Below are 20,582 nucleotides of genomic sequence, written 5' to 3' on the forward strand. Positions count from 1 at the left end.
GTTCCTGGTTGCCACCTGTTCTGCTACAAGGAATGAGTGTAAGCACACAGGCACGAGCAGGCTGGCATGTGACTTTGGGCCAAGCCCCAGTGGGATCCAGAAGCTCAGCTTGCTTCATGAGAAACCTAAGTGAGAGCCACTACAACTTGGTTAGAGTCATAGCTGGCCTCCTGCTCACTTTCTGGTCTCATGAACACCGTGTTCTTGGCTGCTCAAGTGGTACGGCCTTTCAGAGGAGGACTTACATCTTTGCAGAGCTTGTCTATACCTGGAGACTATGTTAATCTCACAAGAGAAGTAGGGTCAGATTGTAAACATGACCTATATCTCCCTTCCTGGGAAAGTGTACTAATCAGAAGGGTACAACGCAAAGGGTAAAAGCCATCAGCACATGCATATTGTCTTCTCTAGTTGCTCTTTGAAAGGAAAGGAGTGAGTTAAAAGATAAAAGGATTGACATTCTCAGGTAGAGCTGTGTAACTTCCATCACCAATTAATAAAACGAATCACTGAATAAGCAGTGTGGAACTGACATTGGTACGAATTTGACAGTTTTGTTAAACATTTTTTTTTCATTTTAAAGACAGTTTTAATGATTCATGTGGAGGTCTATGATTGTGATAAGACAGGAAGCAATGTAATTTGGCTCTGTACTGCATGAGCCACAATGTCCATATCCCTTATCGCCTTTATCCACTTTGGAGGTCAAGGTTACAGTCCTTAGACTCTCAGACTTAATTATCTACCAGGGCTAGTGCAGCCACATAATGGGACAGGGAAGTTTTATAGTCGATGCACAGTAAGTGGCAGATCAGACTAAATGATCTAATTATTCGTTTTGACCAAAAAAACTTTGTGAAAAATAAGTCTCTAGTTGTCACAGCTGTAAAAAAAACATACCCATGACTCATTCAAACCACACATGACTACACGAGCTGGTTGAAAGCAAGGAGAATAACTTTGTGAGATTTGAATTCATCTCAGCAAGGTGTTACTCAGCTGCCTCTTGATCATTTAAATCTTGGTGTGAACAACTGTTTCATTCCTCGGGCTAAAAAAAGCAACAACAACAACAACAAAAAAGAGGCCAGTATTATAGGTGCCTCTGTAGATATTAGGGGAAGATACCATTCTTTACAGCCAAGGCCAAGAAATTGCTCACAGGAAAAATACTAGTCATAGATCAGAGTTAAGCACAGTAAGCCCAAAGAGCATATACAATCACAATTTAAACAGCTACCCAACATACCATAAGGTGTACCCAATCTAATTTCCCTCTGTCTCTCAGAGTAATATGATTTCTATCTGTGTAAGTTGAAACACCCACTTGTAAATAACCAGTACTAAGTTCAAACCTGAAAAAGTATGCAGGTCTGCAATGTCATTGCCTTAGTAATTTCACATCACTCATTCATACTACTAATGGTCACATTTTCGTGGACTTGCTACATTCTCTGATCTTACATAGTAAAAAGTTCAGGACTGATTCTCGACCCTGCCATGGTCTTCCAGTGTCAGATTGGGCAAACCACTTATTTTCCATGAGATTCAATTCTGTTTATGAAAAAATCCCCTTATGAAAAATGAAGATAATATTATTTCCATGACTTGCAAGACATGTTGATGCTAAATGAAAGAATGGTAGTACATACAGTAATAAAATATGGAGGAAATTGCTTAGTTTAAGGATACTGGGACTAATATCAGTTTTTGATTAAGGGAGAACTTAGAGCAAAAATGCATAATGCAATTTTCCCTCTAAAAATATACAAATTTCTTGCTTCAAACAAGACCTAATGGATTTCTGTAAGACAAAACAACACTAATCCCAATTAAATCTTTGCAATTGCTACCGATTCTAGGCAAGCACTGACTTTCTATAAAACTTCAGTCATATAAAATATCTTTCTCTCAAAAGCCATTATTTTGTGAGAAACATCTCAAATCTGTGATTTGTTTCTATCAGGAAAACACATTACTAGAATCTCATTTTGAATGAATTGCATGCATAGCATATTAGAAGAGCAGTAGTACTGCCATGTAACGTGCTTCATGTTGAAGAACGTCTCCAGCACATCTCAATTCTAACCAGTCTGCCAGTTTTGAATGTTTTGGTTTTTTGTTTAAATTTGTTCTTTATAATAAATACACAGGATAAAAGCATACAGTGAATGCATAAATGTCAGTTCTGCCCAGATATATAGTGGATTTTTTTTTTTTTTTTTGGTTACATCTTTCTAAAAATAGGCTGGAGTGACCACTGATCAATCATCATCTATGCCTTAAGTGAGAGCAAGAGACAGATTGTCCAGAACTATCAGGTTAGTGCACTAACAGACACATGGAAATGGAATACTAGATCATATCAGCTTTTCATCTCATAAATGTGTTGTCTCTGGCAATGACCAAAGATTTTATATTAAAATTCAGTGTACAGTTAATACCATAATCTCCTCACTAAAAAGTCTGTCAAACCTCCACCAGTTGACAGTAGCTGGATCTCCCTCCCCACTCTCAAAATATAATGTAGATTTATATAGCTATGTATATATGGGAAGAGAGGTTTGTTTCAATGGTCATTACTGTTCTAGTTCAAATTAGCTTCTAATTTTTCTTTTCAGTGTTACAGATATTGAACATGGTGATATATTATGGAAATGAGTTTCCTAAGTTACCTACACACTATATAAAAACTTTTTTTCTTTTTGCATTATAATGGAAAGTAAGTTTGTTCTTATCTTAAATTCAGGTAAATATTACTGCCCTATGTCACTTCTGTATTTTGCTTAATTTCTACCAAGTTCCAACTCATCACTTTTCCAGGCTAAACACTCTGTTTATTGTATAGTTCTTGATAGTACTACAGCACCCAGATTGCAACTAACATGTCATAACCTGGCTCTTTTTATCAGGGTCGTCTGTTAGGTACTGCATTAGATAAAATTTTATCTAAAGTAGTACCTAACAGGTAGTGCTCTCTTAGTCCTCTACAGCTTTTACTATAAATACCTCATTTGCAGTAAAAAAGTAAATGATTTTATCAGATCACAAAAATTGCTTGGGATCTGGGCAAATATTCTGATCAAATGTGTAGTATTTGCTCTGCAGATTGGCAACAGATTGGCTAAAATCAGAATAAGACAGGGCCCAGGCTGAGATAAATGAGAGCAAACATTCTGCCTGTATTCAGGGCTAAAAAATTAAGTCTGAAGAAGCTTCCTCCTACCTAACTGACTCCTGATAATGCCTAGTTTTCACAGAGCACAGAACCTAGGGAACAAATCCTTGCTGAATAAGTATAGAGTGTTTTTTTCTTTCTTTTCTTTTTTTCTTACAGTAATTTACAGCAGCTGAATTCAGTCACTCTCCCTCCTGTCTGGCTTCTTTTACAGTCCCAGCATGCAGACACCTGTGTTGGGTATTTTGTTCAAGGAGAGAATTTACTGTTTCTCTTCTGGTTATCCCCCAGGCTGGGTGGATGGATGCCCTTGCATGCCAGCCTGCAGCGTAGCAGGAGCAGGAGCGAGGACACTTCCATTGCACGTACTAAGCCCAATGCACAGCCCTGGCACCAGACCCCTTTGCTTAACTCTCTCCTAATTCTGGAAGTATCATAAACCCTTGCATGCATTTATTTTTGGTTTGTAGCTCCTTAGGTGGCTAGAGCTATATTTTTGCACCTACTCAGAGGCACCCTTTTTTGAGCACTGCTTCCTAGGTGAGCATTAAGAGCAAGAGCAGTGCAAAACCTCTGTGTTTATCTACCCATATCATTTGAGGGGTGAATATAGCCACTTCCCCAACCTCATACACAGCATTCGAGTTTGGGAGTTAGATTTTTGATCAATTGGGACGCTTGAAAATGTGAAGCAGTTATCTAAACTCTCATTATTGTCAATGGAGATTTAGGGCTCTATACATTTGCCTAAACATGGCTGTCTAGTACTATTTGAGGTGTCCTAGCCCTCCAGCTGCCACTCTGGAGGTTTGTAGCTCATCAGGTGTGAGTTTCCTCTGTGCTTTGAGTCCTATCTTCCAGCCCCATGTGAACACCTCGGATAGCTGAGGGTATCTCAAATGGCAACGGACACCTACACTTAGGGAACTGAATTGCACTCGCATCCCAGCTGAATGTTGTGGGAGCTTAGATACTCACCGCACATGTAAACACATCTGTTTTGGGGTCTATACTCCAGAGCTGAAGTCCACCTTTACTGTTTAGAGTGCTAACCAAGAAAGGAGGAGAAATTGGGTTTAATCCTCTTTTGCCCTCCAAGGACTTCACCTTTCCCACTTTCCCAGGGGTACCTGCTGGCTGCTGTGCATGTGCATAACAGGAGCAGGCTCCACTCCTGTTCCCCTCACAGCAAAGCCTCTGGCAGTGAATCAGCCAGGATTCGCCCCACACAAAAGCAACTGAGGAGATGCCTGGTCCTGCAGGAAGACGCTGGGCACCCACCTGGGAGTGGCAGACCTGCTGGCCTGGCCCTGCTCACAAGAACGGCTCCTCTACTAAATAACCTTCAGCTAATAGACAAGCAGTAAAATTGCCGAAGCAGAGACCGGACGCCAGCATGCCCCTGTCTTACGTGGCTGATTTACCTGCTAGGATGCAGTGTTGCTCTCTGTCTCGCTTGTTTGTTCGCCGTCCTCTATATGTCATATTGTGTCCTTTTCTCACACTGCTCCCATGTCATTTTGTATTTGTGTTTCCCACACATACTCCCTCTATATACTTCTTTTCGACAGTATAATCATGCTTGGCACCCCTCCGACAATTTAGTTCTTTACATGTACCAGCTAGCCTAGTCTGGATTTCTTGTACAATCATCTGAGGACAACAGGAATAATTTCCTCCCCTTTGGCTCAGTATTGACATTCATATTATTATTTTTATATTCCATCAGTGCATAGCGTCCTCGGGTATCAGGGCTCCATTGTATTAAACATAGCACAGGTATAGTCAGAAAGCATCTGCATCTCTTTATACTAAGTTATTTAGGGATAAACCATGTAAGAAAAGGAGTTGTACTGCTTTCATTTTACAGATGGAAAGTGAAGTAAAGGATGGAAATATTCAGGCACCTTCAGACAGTCAGCTTGTGGGACTATCAAAAGTGACTCTCAGGAAATTTGGGACAAGGGTTGTAACCAAATATCTATCTTCTGAATTTGACCTGTTTCAATGCCTAAGGAATAAACCCATCATGCTTTTTGTATTTCTCTTGCTTCACCTCGCTTGAGATCAAGAAAGAATTTGTTTTTCCTCCAGTCTCTGCCTCCAGAAACTGTCTATACTGCTAGGACAACCAACCAAAAATATTAACAGGAATATAAATGCTTCATCTGGAATGCTAGCCCTACTCAAATGCAGATGACTCCTACTTTTCCATGTCAATGTGGAGAAAGAAAATACAGTTCACAAGGACTGTCAGCACATGAAAGCAATAGCATGGCTGTAATTAGTATTACAGCTCCCCTGTTCAAAACCCTGTGTTTTGTCAGAAAGTCAACCAATAGAGTTCCTATTCTTTTCTGGACCTCAAAAAAGAGCCTTGAAGTAATTTTCTCTAACTTATTCATCAGGGGACCAAAACCAAATATGGTCTCAGCCTTTGCGAAGGGTAGCCATAGGCCAGTTAGGCTAACTTTGTTACTTGGAAAGCTATTGGAGCAAATTATTGAACCTATAAGATTGAAAACACCTAAAGGATGTTTAAAAGGATGAAAAATAGCCTACATGGATTTGTCAAGAGCAGCCACATCCAAAGTGCCTCTTTCAGTGGGGTAATAGGGCCTACTGGAGATGACAGAAGGAGCAGTTATGCATCTTGCCATTAATAAAGCTCTCAGCACAATCCCTGTGACATTTTCATGTGCAAACTTAGAAAATATTGTTGAATAGTATTTATGAAAAATTTGCTTTCAAAATGGAAAGCCCTAACAAATTAGAAGGCCCTACAAAAGTCTCTCTCCATTAATATTCAATATCATTATTAATAAACTGGATGATGAAATAGAGGGGTAGCCCCATAAAATTGCAGATGATAGCAAGTTGAAGAGTGCTACAATCACTTCACAGGTCAGAATCAGAATTAAGAAAGAACTCAATAAATTACAGATCTAATCTGAAATCAATATAATGAAGTTTAATAAGGATAACTGAAATGTTCTTCAGGAAGAAAAAATAAATAAATTCATAAATGCAAAATGAAGAAAAACAGTTACCTGTTAACTGGAAGCACTTCAAGCAAAGCTTGGGGTGGGGTGTCACATAAGATGAGTCAGCATTTGCAATACTGTCACAAAAGAGACAAGTCTCATTCTGAAATCTCAAGGCTTATTGCTAGGTAATTATTAACATGTAGGCAGTTATTAACATGCTAAGTAATTATTAAGCTCTCCTGAACAAATGGTAGAGATTCGATGACAGTATTATGTCCCATTTTGGAAACCACCATTTAAAAATGTTACAGATAAACAAGAAGAGATCTCTGGGAGATGAACAAAAGTGACAAGTAGTCAAGAAAACTTTACAGGAAAAGTTGAAGAAAATGTTTAGTCTAGAAAAGAGAAGATTGAGACAGGATGTTATAATCATTTAAAGATATTTAAGGCTGTTATATAGAGGACAATAATCAACTCTTCTCCATGGCAGTGATCAGCAAGACTAGAGGCAATTGGCTTAATTTATAACAAGAGACATTTACATTAGATATTACAAAAAATTCCTAACTGTGAAGACATTTGAGCGGTGGGTTCAGTTGTCTGTGAAGGTTATGGAATTCCTGTCACTGGAGATTTTTTAGAACAGGTCCAATGAGAGAAGCATCTGTCAGGGATAGTCCAGAAACTGCATTTGACCTTGCTTGTAGCTAGGGAATGAAGTCAATGACCTTCTGAGGTCCCCTTCCAGCTTCTTGTTTCGATGGAGTCTATGATTTCTGGCAGGGTTTGAAGAAACCTCCAAGTATTACCACGTGTGTACCTGTCATTTCACCACATAGCCAAAGAAAAGCAGTAAAAAAAAAAAAAAAAAAAAAAAAAAAAAAAAAAGGTCAGATACAGCCAGGGAAAATGTGTAGTGCCCATTTGCCAGTTTTCATGATCTATGTTACTGATTTTTATTTTGGATCAGTCTGCAGCATTTTGCAACTCCACATACTGATTCCAAGTCCCTGCTGTACACGCATGTGCATCTTTTAAGGACACCAGTTGGTTGATTTAAGACTATTCCCATCTGTTCATATTTAACTGGTCACCATCTTGAGTGATTTGCCCAGTCACAGCAGTGCCATTTATTCAGATATAATTTAAAATGAATTCAGCAGCCATAATAAGTATTAATAAATCCAATACCCTAGTATAACCATTTATCACTCATTGTCGCTCCCTAGTGGAAAGTGAACCTAATAACTTTGGAGATCACGTTGAACTTCTGAACTCCCCCTTTTCAAGTGAGCTTGTACTTTGCTGACTACTGAAGACAGAACAGTACTTTATCATTCACCCCTGAGATTTTCGTATAGGTTGGAACCATGTTTCTGGTTATTTTTAATAATAATGACAATGAGAATATTTCCTGAAACTACTTACTTAAGTAATGGTCAAGCTTCAACAGAAATGAAAATGGCTATTCAAAATCATTCATTTGGAAAAAATAAAAGAAAAATCTTGAAGAGGAAACAATAGGGTCCTTGAAGAGGATGAGTGATGGATGTATATTCACTGCTCACATTTGTAGAAAAAGCACTTGTTAGAGTTGAAGCAGAGCAATCACTGAAGCTATGCCTTTGGGAAATGAGGCATTAAAGAGAGCTCAGCTTTGAATAGCTAGAAAAATCAAAGTCAAGTCTGTTGATATGAATAGATACCTTGCTGATTATGGAAATTTCAACAAATATACTGTAGTGTAGATACAAGGTAATTATAATTTATGACTGCCAAATAATTTCAAGGGATTAAGTTTCATAGGCTGTTGAAGTTTTCCTTCACATTTCCTTAAAAATATGTTATTTTAGAAAAGCCTACTGTGGCCCTAAAACTCTTATGTCAAAAACCCTAAGAAAGTCACTGAGATTGATGAGTTTATGAAATTCTACTGATATATCATGAGGTTTATCCCCTAAACCAATGTTGCTCAACAATTTTATCCCATGCCCCACTTCGGTCAATAAGTAAGTAATATTCCCATTGCACTACATAGCACTGCACTTCATCACAGGCTGGAGGTCCCACAAAGCGGGTAGTGCTTTTCTTCTCATTTGCTTCCTAAGTACCACGATGAGATATGTAGCCTCAGGCGAAAGAAGGCTGTTATTGCCCACCGCCCTACTGAGTAGGTATTGTTTCTGCTATTCCTTTTTACAACTTCTCCACAAGAAATCGTTGGTATTGTCTTACATCCTGCAGCTAATGACTTGGTTGTTAAAAGTTTGAGAATTCCTGCTCTAAGGAGGATTTATCTTTATCTGGTTTGGATAACAGGAGCTGGGTGAGTTTGAGAGCTCTGGGTGGCTAGGCATCGTATCAGACCGGGGCACAAATTTACAAATGATGTGCATTGTGGTGTATAATTTATATTTCCCCTCATGTATTCACAGTGGCTTAAATCCTAGCTTATACAAATTCTGAAAAATACAAAGTGCATAAGAGAACTGACCACCTGATTTTGCTGTTGTGTAAGTCCCTTTTAGCAGATGTAGACAGCTCCTTTGTTTTTTTAAGAAACCTAATCAAAATAGGAAGAAGGGCCTAATTTTTAACAAGCAAGTAATCACAGCCTAATTCAACATAATATTTAAGCACATGCTTAACTTCCATTGAAAAATAGGTTATTTTCACTTGGGAAAGAACAGACAAATCCACCTACCTAAGGACCTAATATAGGAGGTCCAGGACACTGTTTTCCATCGTAGGTGTTCAAGTATGGACAAGCCCGTTTAGTTTTAGCCAGCCAAGTTTCAAAATTTGGCGTGACTGAATGTGAAATTGAATGTGAAATGTGAATGTGAATGTGAAAATATTAATACTATAAAAAGATCATAATCACTGTAATAAAAATGTAAAACAATGTTCATTAAGCTTTACCAGTAACTAAGCACTAAGACCTTTTGAACTTCTCTGTGAACTTCCTAGTGAGACAACTATAGTTCAACATTTGGCTTCTTTACTAACACTGGAAAAGCAGATAAACCACACAAAATTCTTCCCCAGTATCACCAAGACAAAAACTATTTAAAATAACACAAAATAAAATAAGAACAAATCAGCTTCATCAAACTTTTTGAAGGTGGGGGAGCAAAGTGCTCCCCCAAAGAACAGCAAAGAAATGCTGAGAGAGAACTAGAAGGCTTTTTTTGCTCAAATACCAGTGTCTGCCTGATTTCACTGGCAATAAGATACTCCTTATTCCAGGCATGTTTGCTGGATAATGACGAGGAAGAAATTACATCAGGGAGAGTAGTAATTGATAACCTCTAGATTCCAACTCTGACTATACTTTAACAAAAATGCCTCAAAATCTCAAGTATCTGAAGGGAAAATGGAGTTGTCTGCTTTTACTCTTTGCCTTTCTATAGCTCTAAAGCAAGCCTTCTTGCTGTTAACCAACAGGTTTGAAGAGTGAGCACCTTCTTCTTTTGAGAAAGAAAATACACAAAACCACTTTGCAACCGTAGAACAAGGTAAATATTGTGGAGGTAATACTGAGAGCTGCAAACCATCCCCATTTGTGTGTTACATGTCTGTCATATCTGCTCAGGAGATAAGCTCTCCCTAGCTCTCCCTGCGTGTTCATTGCTGTGTGTTTGTGCAGCATCTAGGAGAACAAGATACCATCTGATATCATCTGTGGCTTCAGAGTGTAGAAAGCATACACTCTGCAGCTAAAACAATGATTTAATGCAACATTTGGGGTAGTTTATCTTGAGATTTGGGGTCATTCTTGTACAAGCATGAAACAAGAACTACAGGTCTCATCTGGCTACATTCAGGGCAAACACACTAAAAGTAAAAGAGATAAAAGAGCTTGGGTTTCTGAGACACTCAGGATTGTTAAATTATTTCTTTACTTTCCTGACATCCTTCCATGTGCAGAGAAGACATGAAACTACATGCCTCTGAATATCAGGGTTTGTATCTGCAGTTTTCAAAGGCTAAAAACAAAACCATGACCTACTGCTCATTGAACAGCCATGGTGGCCCTGGTGAGAGTTTGGCGTCTTTGCTGTGGATTTAGGCACATTGGATGGAAAGCTATAGCATTTTGGCAGCCAGGGCAACGTCCTGTCTGGCGCCTGGCTGCAGAGCTTCTCCTTTCCGACGGTGTCCCCATATGCTCCTAACCCAGGTTTGTGCTCCTAACCCAGGTCAGCTGGGCTTTGTTCACAGTGCTAAGCGATAGACTGCAAAACTGGGAGTCTTGGTTTTGCAACTGAAAACAAACAGCTCTCACTAACAGCAGATGAAAAACAAAGGCGTGACTTCAAAAAGCACTAAAAACACCAAATGCCCACTGTGATTGCCATGTAAATTGTGCAGAAATCAGGCACACAGAACTTTCCTCAGTATTCAGTAGGCATTTGATAAAATAAATCGTAGCATACAAGATTTCCTTATTCTTTTTAACCGAAGTCACCACCTCAGCTAACTGGATTTTCTCTACTTTTCGAGCCTGACTGTGGAAAAAAAAAATGTGTGAAAATTGATTAGGTTAGAAAAACTTGCATGAAATAAATAATTGACAGAAATAAGCTGAGTAAGAAAGGTAACAGCTTCTACACTTTCCCTGTTGAGTAGAAAAGCTAGAAATCTTGGGTATCATTTCACAGAAAGAAATGTTTTAACTAACAAATAAGATAATTACTTTCTGAAGGGCAAATGACAATGGAAACAGTGGAAACTAATATAAAAGAAACTGTGAAATCCATAACTAAAGCAGATGTTGCTTTAGGGAAATCAGATATTCTTTTAAAATGTAATTAGTAGTTGGCACTAAGTACTTACTTCTTTGTAATTTTAAAATATTTATTAAAGAAGCAATTAATAATTTATTAATGATAATTAATGATGATGTTTATTCCCACCCAAAAGCAATATAGTTTTCTCTTGCTGAAGTAGAAAGACAAGTCCACTCTTTTAGGCTTTTCTCTAAGTCCTATTAAAATAAAAGAATCTGATTGACTGAATGGGAATTAGAGCAGATGTGTAGCAACACAGGCCCAGATACACAAAGCTGTTAAGGAATCCAGCAAAGTGAAGGCTGCATATGCATTTGGAACAGTGTAGGTCACTTTGGGGAAGTTAACAAAAAGTCTAAGTTATGTTAACAACCCAGCTGAAGTGCTAAAAAATCAAGTAGTCAAATTTTAACAAGATATAAAAACAGACAATAACTCATTCAAGTCCTGTCAGCTCCAACTCACTTAATTGGAAAACCTCCCAGACACTAACAGAAATTGTATCCACTCCTAAGATAGGTGCTATAGCAAAATGACATTTTGGAGCTGCCAAACAGGAAAATTGCTACTCATGTCATTGAAAAATGCATGAGACTTGATGTATGCAAAGGCTCCTGCTAAACAATGGGAAACCCAGGCCACTGCATAACTAATCAATTACTGTTAACAATCTTGTTTTTGCAAAGAAAATAATTATGACAGAAATAGGACATAAATTGCATTAAGAAAGTAAGTTGGTTATTTGACTGCTGAAATTCTGATTTTGCCTATTTTAACAATTCACAAGTATGTGTATAAAAGACTGGTGTCTTGTAAGAAAATTTCATCTCAAGGTCAGCAAATTGTTTATCTGTTAGACAATAAACATACATGGCATATCACTACTTATTTTCTTAAACTCCAATACAAACTTTTGTCAAATACATTTTCTCTTTCATCATTGTTTTGGAATCAATGTATATCTTTCAAAATTGTTATTCAGAGAAGCGAAACATTAATCTTTTTCGATCTTCTACCACAGTGCCTCAACAATATATTCTGATCACCAGCTGTAGGCACATACTGCAGGTATTATTTTCGCAAAACTTATTTTCATAGGGGTCCAACTTCTAACAGCCATGCGGAGCAGGCAGTTTGAATCAGAGTAACTATAACAATTCCTAAGACAGACAGCTGTAGGAGGTTGTCTGCTAGAAACCTCGATGTTTGTAATGTAGGAAAAGCAAGAAAGAGTGACTAAACATCTGCTAAAGGCAATGGAAGCGCCGTCTTCACTTCCAAGAGAGCAGTAGAGAGCCAAAGCATTCTCCATAAGAACACTTCTGCTTCAAAGCCAATAAAAATTCCCATTAAGGACTTGCTCTACTGAATTCATGATTACCAGCAAGAATTTGTTAATATCATGGTGATAAGCCATGTCATATGGACAGTATAATTTACTAATGAAATACCACCTCTTTTCAACTTTATTACTCTCTCCTAATAATTAATCATTGGAATAGGTTACAGAGTGACAGACTGTAATTTTAATGTAATATTTAGATGCTTATCATCCACACTTAAACACTGTGATAAGGTTATAGCACAACTCCCTAATATTAATTTCTGCAGAATGTGAGTTATCTCCTCATTGCACTTTAGCCACCATTTGCTTTATGCCTTTGATTATGTAGTATTTATAGTTATTGTCATACCATGCCAAATTTATCAAGCTTGAGAAATTCTATAGACAATCACATGTAAAAACATCCATTTCTACACAGCTTCATGTCCAAATGCCAGTTTACCTAATTTTTTAAAATATACATCATAAAGACTGAGTTTGGTTAATGAAAAAACCATAGCTGTGATAGCTCTGATGAATTTTACTGGGAAGATCAATTCAGTTTAGGTGGGAACAGGCACACTACAATTACTCTCTCAGAGTAATCGTACTGAGAGTAATTTTCTGAGGACCACTTCAGTGAGAACAGTCCAGGGTGAAGTTTTCTGCCCATCTCCAAATACCCCACAGGCTCCTCCACTGCAGACCCTTGGGCTCAGATGGACCACTTAGCAAGTTCCTCCTAATTCTCACCCCATCCTTGACTAACCCACACTATGCACACTTTGAGTGAAATACAGCTGCATGAACATCAGAGCCTAGTGTTGTTTTTAGATCCCTTCATTTCCTAGACCCCTAAGGATTTAGACCCCTATGGGCTTTCTCCTGCCAGAACGGCACTGATTTCTGTATGGCCAATGTCATATCTGCCAGCTCTCTGGATGTCTTGGATACTCCAGGTCATCTCAAACGGCACTAGATGCCCATGGGCAGGTCATGCCCAAGTCATGCCCCATGCACCACCAAGCAGCCTTTTGGAGCCTTTTGTCTCACTCCAGTGAGACGTGCCAGATCCTTCAGGGATAAGGAGGGGGAAGGACAGCCTAGGTATCCAAGTGTCTGACTTGACTGAGCACATAAGGCAACCTGCTCTCTCAAGGGAAAAATCCAAAAAGAAATCAGCCATCCTTGCAGTCTTTAGGGACTGTAGGCCTTGGCTGGCAGGTGTTTCCAATGCAAGCTTGTGGGTCTCAGGCCTGGGACACTGATGATGCTGATTTTAGAGATACTGCATGGGAAATAGGTTCTCAGATATTATGTGGGAAATGGTCATCTCGGATACCCCTCGATGCTGAGCAAAACTGGTGTTAGGCAAGATGGGTACAGAACTGTCTGATAAACAAAAAATATTTCTTATGACTTTATCACTGGGCCCTCACTGGAAACATTAGTTCTTTTTCCAGTAAAACAGCCCAAGAAGTGGTGAATATAATGGTTGCTAGGCAGATATTTGTTGCCTGGAAACCTTAATGTCAGTATTTAGCCAACTGGATCAGAAAAGGAGCACGCTACAGGTGAAAGCCAGATAGCTGAGGTAAGCGCTGGAGCCACAGATCCATCAACCACTGTGTGTGCACAGAGCAGAGGAAATTTGGGGCAACTGATGCATAACCACGTCTTAACCTCAGAAGAGATAGCAAAATGGCTGTAGAGTCCCTCTGCATGCAGAAACTGGAAATTGCTCCTGGAAACCCCGACACAGACCTAACCTGCTTACACCCGTGTGGGTGAGCTGGGTCAGGGCACAAGCGCTGGCTATGTGTGCAATGCTCCTCTAAATAGTGGAAAGCTCTGCAGCACTGCCATGTGGGCATGATTCAGCCTGAGGCCGAATACCCCCATCGCTGGGTCATGCACATTGCCAGAAGGGTATCTTCTTGGAAGATACTCCCAGGTCTGGGTGCTACCAGAGTTTTCCCTATTTTATCAACTGCTGCAGTCACATGACTCCTAATGCCTTCAGGAAACCCTTGAAGGAAGTCAGGAGATAATCCTGAGCAAATTAGGCATCCAGAGTGTTGCACTGGGTACTTCCACAGTGTGGTTGCAGCTACTTTGTCCTGATAGTTGTTGTATTCACTTATAGAAACTGCTAGAAATATTGAATGTATAATCAGTCTTTGCACCACTAAACATTCAGAGATTTGTGGGAGGGCTGTGGGAACTTGCCTTACTAAGGTCACAGGACAACCTCAGATAAAAGGCAGGAAAATTATTGCCACACAGATGGTTTAGCTGCCCATGTCTTTTCTGCAAAAGGGGAAACCTATTAGCTCATGTGAAAGTCCAGTACAAGCTCTGTGACCATACAGAAAAAGTATCAGACACTTTCAATGAGGTATATAGAGAAAACAATCTTATTTGAAAGTGTGGTGGCTGGAGTTCCCACAAGGTGAAAAAAAGGAAGCCTGAGTCTCTAGAAGCTTTATGTATTTTATTTTGATGATTTTTAATGTCAAATACAGATATAGTCTTAGTAGCAAGGGCCAGAATGGGCTAGTGGTGCAACCGGTAGGTTAAACAGATGTTTTGTCCCACATTTTCTCCCAGTGAAATATGAATTTTATTTTGTACCCTAGCAGTTTCAGCTGTGGAATAGGAAGAGATTCCCTTCAAAAAGCTAGCTAGCTAGCCTCATTTAAGCAATAAAACATGCAGACCTAGATGCTTCAAGCTGAAAATGGAGTTGAGTCCACTTCCTAGGTGACAGCTCTACATACCAGCCTATTATATAAAATGGGAGAAGCAGGAAAGTCAACGCCTCTTCCTCTTGCCAGCTTTTAAAAGTAAATGTTATGGAAACCTGTATGTGCTTTCTGAGGAGTTTGATCTTAACAGGCAGCCTCTAAAAACCTGCCACAAGCCATAGGAGAACTCACTATTTCAGAAATTGGTTCAATAGTCACAGTAGAAAAATGAAGACAGGGAATCTGTCCTCAGGATGATTGGATGACTAAAAAAAAAACTGGGGGGGGAAGAAGCTGATGAAATAAGAAGATGGGAAAAGGTTTTAGATAACTAGGCTGAAGAAAGGAAACGAGGGAACTGGAAATAACTGTGCAAGAAGGCCAGGTTTAGGATGAGAAGTCTAGGCTTAGATTAGATAAAGAATGAGGTTGAGACTGTGGCAAGCATATGCAAAAGGCAGGACTGGTCTGTATCTGAACAGAAAGGTTCACAAGTGGGGAGAAGGGCAGATACGGCTGTGCCCTTCCCTGCACGCTCCTCTCCAGAGCTGGGAGTAGAACCTAAAGCTTCTGGGGTCTGCTGTGCCTCCAGGACTGGCTTGAAACACCACGGGAAACTATGCCATCTGTCCTCTACTTATGCCCATTGAAACTGGCACCCTGCCACCGTGAACAGCTGCTCCATGAGCTTGAGTGGTGGAGCTCTGTGTAATGAGTCTTAAAGTTTTACCTCGCGGAAAGAAGTTTATTTGTTCTCTGAAAAATAGGAGTCTGAAGTAAGACACAAGCTGCATTCATTCTGGTGTTGTTTGTGTGTTGAACACTTGACTGTGGAATTTTAATTTTCTTTTTTTATTTTGGTGTGTATTAAATATTGTATGGAGGTAATTACTATCCATGGAGTTAATAATTGCCTTGTATATTCCAGAAAGTCAGTGTGGTCAAGAAAAGCACAGGAAATAGACTGTAATATTACTTCTTCCGCCTTGTGACTTTGAGCAGATAATGCTGCAAGACTTCTGTAGATCTCATTAAACTTCCAACTTCAAACTACTTTTTAAAAAGGTGGTTTTTCACAGGCAAGCTACAAACTTTCTAATTAACTTGCACACACATACACAGAGAAGAGGAAGGCAATGTTTTTCGAAATCAGTGTGATTAAAGGCCAATTTGTATTTCTATTATAAAACTGTTTCCGTAATCCAGTTACAAATAAGCCTCTCCTGATCAACCTTATCATCTAAATTCCACTCAGGGAACAATGATTTTTTTTCTTGCAGTAGATAAGAACAGATTTTAGAGGGCTTCTAGATAGCGAGTGGCAAGTGAAGACAATCCTTATGTACTTGTATTAGTTTTGCCAGTAAGTAATAATAATGGACAAAAGTCAAAGTCAAATTTTAATAACTCTACAGGTTAAATGCTGTGTGGGGAGAGTTCTCTAGGACTTGAGGATACTCAATATTTCGTAGGTCTGCCAGAGCAAGCAAGCAAGATCACCTTTATTTCATCATGGGGAAACTGCTTTATCTCTGTACCCAGGCTCTCCTGCTAAACTCCCACTTTGCTATGGCTTGCACGTCTTAACCTCTTAGTACATACAGTCATAAGCTGAGCTCAGGCTCCCTATCTACTTGTAAGTGATGCAAAAAGCTACCTCACCAGGACTAAAATGTGAAGGAGTGGAGAAGAGGGAGTGAGAACTTAGATGCATAAAGTGGTGGAACCAGCTGGTTGATAGGGGTACATATCCTTTAAATCATCTGCTTAGGCAGTTCAAGCCCTAGCAACCAAACCGTGTGGGATACTTCTCTCATGTTCATTTTGGCAAGACTACTCCTCATCCGATTGGGACTGTCACTAGATCTCCTCATACAGAAGCGCAGCTACTCTTGGAGGGTATCTACAGGTTTGGGGAGGCTGGCATAGAAAGTAAGAGCAGGAGCAGACACAGGCAGACTGTGAAGTTGTGGCACCATGTACTGTCTGTCTTCCTCAAACCACAGTGGTGCCACAAGGGAGGAGCAGGACCTGCCACAGCCCAGTAACAGCTTGCTGGCTCCAGCTGGGGGACTGCCCCCCGTGCAGGCTTGGCATCGCTGGTAGACACTGCTTGACATATACAGGTCCACCCCTTCTGTCACATCACCCCAGAAGAGCATCACTTGCCCTGTCTGCCACAACCACGGGAGGGTTTTCGTCCCCACCCCCCTGCCCCTGAATATGTAGCACTCATGTTCCTGGCATAGGCACTGGGAGATGACACTAAAACCGGGCACGTGAGGAAGGCCACGAACACCTTAGAATTTTTCCTCCCGGTAGCAAATTTACATTTGTTCGGTAACCTCACTTCAGGGTCTTCTGGGCCTCAACTGGACCTTGTTCTCTGAGCGGTCAGTCAGCAGTGAAACAGCATTGCCTTCTTACTCAGCTCTACAGACACCAAAGGCTGGAAACTTTAGTCACCTTCAGGAAGAGCAGAAACTCAGCTGCAGATCTGGAAATGCCAGCAGTAGCCTTGGGCATCTAAATAGCTATGGGGATCTGATCCTAAATTGCAGTCCTTTCCTGACAATAATAGATACTGCCATTGCTTTTCCTTTAGTTGTATAGAACAGCTGTCACTGGAGTGAACACACCCACAAACCGTGACAGAGTTATGGGTTACTAGTTGCTTTAAAAGACATGTCTAGTAAACACGACCTGGATTTTGAGATCTCAAATTAGAGGGGGAAATAAAGTTCCACTTCATGATTAAATACCATTGTTCTTAAAGATCTGGACCCTTTGTCTGTTTGGGGATCTTTGTCATAGAAGTCATACTTCTCTTGCAGTAATGGCATACTGTGAAACTCCATCTAGTTTCCTATGGAGGATCAGGTTAAAGACCTACTATCTATGGGATTAAACTTATATTATTATTATAATGTTTAATTTGATAAGAAATTAGATACAAAATTAAATAGCAGGGTTTTCAATAGAAAACAAATCAGGCTTAATTACATTCCAATTCCTCGGTGTCAGAACAGCAAAGTAATAACGCATTTACATTTTAGCCAAGGGAATTCACATTTTGTGTTGAAATGGCAGTTTAATCTCCTCTGTTGTGTCTTGTTTCTTCAGTGTTCAGATCACACCACTAGTGAACTTGAATGTAGCTTTAGAGCTTCAATACATATTTTAAGTACACAAGAATTATGTGTCAGTGAAGAAATGACTGTGGAATACTGTACAGTACAATCAAAAGGCTGTATTTCTTCCTGGAAATGTAACATGGCATGGAAATGGTAACACCCTTCAAAATCAATTTCAAGTAGCTTAGAAGATCATACCATATGGGTTCATTTTTGCATATCAACTAAATATTGGTGAATTTATAATGTCCACTCCGATTCCTCTTTGATTGTTCTAGTACTGAATATATTCTTCATCAAGACCTAGTTGTAAAACCAACTGTGTATTTATAATTTATCAGAGTGCTGAATGAACTAGATTTCCCCATCTCGGGAAACGCAGAGTGCCTTCACTCCATTGTCTCAGTGGGAGTTGTGGAAGTTCAGCACATCACTGTATCTTGTTCTTAATGCGATCTATTTGGGATTTTTTTGTTGTTGTTGTCTGATTTACAAGAACAAGATGCCATTCCAAACTCTTGTTCAAACACAGGAGAATGATAATTTTGCTAATATCATTGCTAATAGGGGTGCTGAAATAGCAGAAGCTAATGTGAAGTCAGTCACACTTTCATAAATCATGTATGTAGTAAGCAGCTGGTGGTGCAAGAGTAATAGCACCCTCACTGCTACCCAGCTGATAAAAACCCTTTTGTCTTCATTGCTGAATTTCTCCTGGCTCTTCATATAGTCAGATAAGTTGCCTATTACCCACAGTCAGAAAGGTGAAGGGAAATAAAACAACCCTAAAATATATGGTAAAAAGTCAATAATGCATGTATTCTTATTCCCTTCTATCTTTTATCACAGCACAAAGCCTCAGTCGCTGCATTAGGTCAAAACACACAGCAGGAGACTGGGTGGGGGTGGAATGAGCCATGAGAACTTTTATAATCCGTGTTGCTCATGCAAGCACGGCGGCTCCCAGGTGGCAGGGGCTCACCAACTCTTCTGCGGCCCCAGAGGGGATGCACAGCCTAGGCTTGCTGGACTTCACATGGCCAATATATATGCGCTCTTGAGATGAACACTTGCCCCAAACTCTAACATTAATAGCAAGAATTTAGACATAAACTGCTGTGCTCCGTGCCGCTCGGCAGCATGAAGGATGATTTCAGGGCCTGCGCAGGAAGGAGGGGTTAGAAGGGGATGGTCCTTATCTCTCCTTTACGTGCTCTCTTTCTGATGGCAGAGGCTTGGCAGTTGTACATTTTCAAAGACAGATGAGAGAGAATGGGTCAGGGTACAACACCCCGAAAAGATAATAGATAAGTGTATATGCGTATCAGAGAATCAGGAAAAAATGAATTATTGCTAAATAGAACAAAATAGCAGCAATTCTTCAGTCTTCTACTTTGTTACACATCTCCAAAAAGCAATAACAAGACACATTGACAATCATTTCTTTTTCATTTGTCTGAAATGATGCCTAAATTCAGTTAAACGTAATTGTTTGTCTGGGAAAATATGCTACTTACAGAATATGGGTGCCCCAGATACAAGGATTGGCTAGCAGGAATTGTGTAAGAAAGCTTCTGGGGTTATTGAAGCAAATATTGCTGATTCAGATGCCTTTTACTTTTCCTTAGGCACGTGACCCTTTCATGAAAACTGAAAGGTCTTTGCCTGCTTGGGAAACACTGACATGCAGAAAGGGAGTGAATAGGTGACCTGATGCTTTAGTCACCAGCCCTCCTAATTACGGCAGTGTATCAGATGACAGGAAAATGCACAGAAACTGATAATACTGTGGTCATCCAAAAATCATTGCAAACCAGCAGGCAACAACCACCACCCTCTTTCCCCTTCCCAGCCTGCTCACTCTTTCTTCCTGCAGCTTCACTTTCAGAAACCACTGATCAGGAAAGCCCCCCAAAAAATCATGACCCAAATGAAGAAGGGGAGGACAGGGAGGGAAAAGAACAGATGATATTTATGATTAAGAATCTCAATCACTGTAGCATAAATGATGAACTTAAGATCACTGGCAATAGAAATAGTTGACTTAACAGATGGTAGACAGCTCCTGTCAGAGGAAACCATTTTGAGTGTGAGCTTAATTGAATGGTTCATATCTGTATAAATTAACATGTTTTAAAACTGTGCATATTCTTAGACGGATTTTCAAGATAAATTTCCAGAACTTTTCAGGAGCTTTCTGTGAAATATTTGTTATCAGAGGTTGATTCCCAATTTTCAGACAAGTATATATATGAAAAATGAATTTACAGTCATCTTTCTTCATAAATGAGACAAAAGCTTTCTAGTGCAAGCAGTACTCTGTTTCTGGTACTCATGATCTTAAGCGTACTTCCTATGGAAATTCCATTGTTTGAACAGTTCCTAGGGGTAAACGTCTGCCTATATGAAATTATAT

Source organism: Dromaius novaehollandiae, chromosome 1 (assembly GCF_036370855.1).
Source record: "Dromaius novaehollandiae isolate bDroNov1 chromosome 1, bDroNov1.hap1, whole genome shotgun sequence".
Lineage (NCBI taxonomy): Eukaryota > Metazoa > Chordata > Aves > Casuariiformes > Dromaiidae > Dromaius > Dromaius novaehollandiae.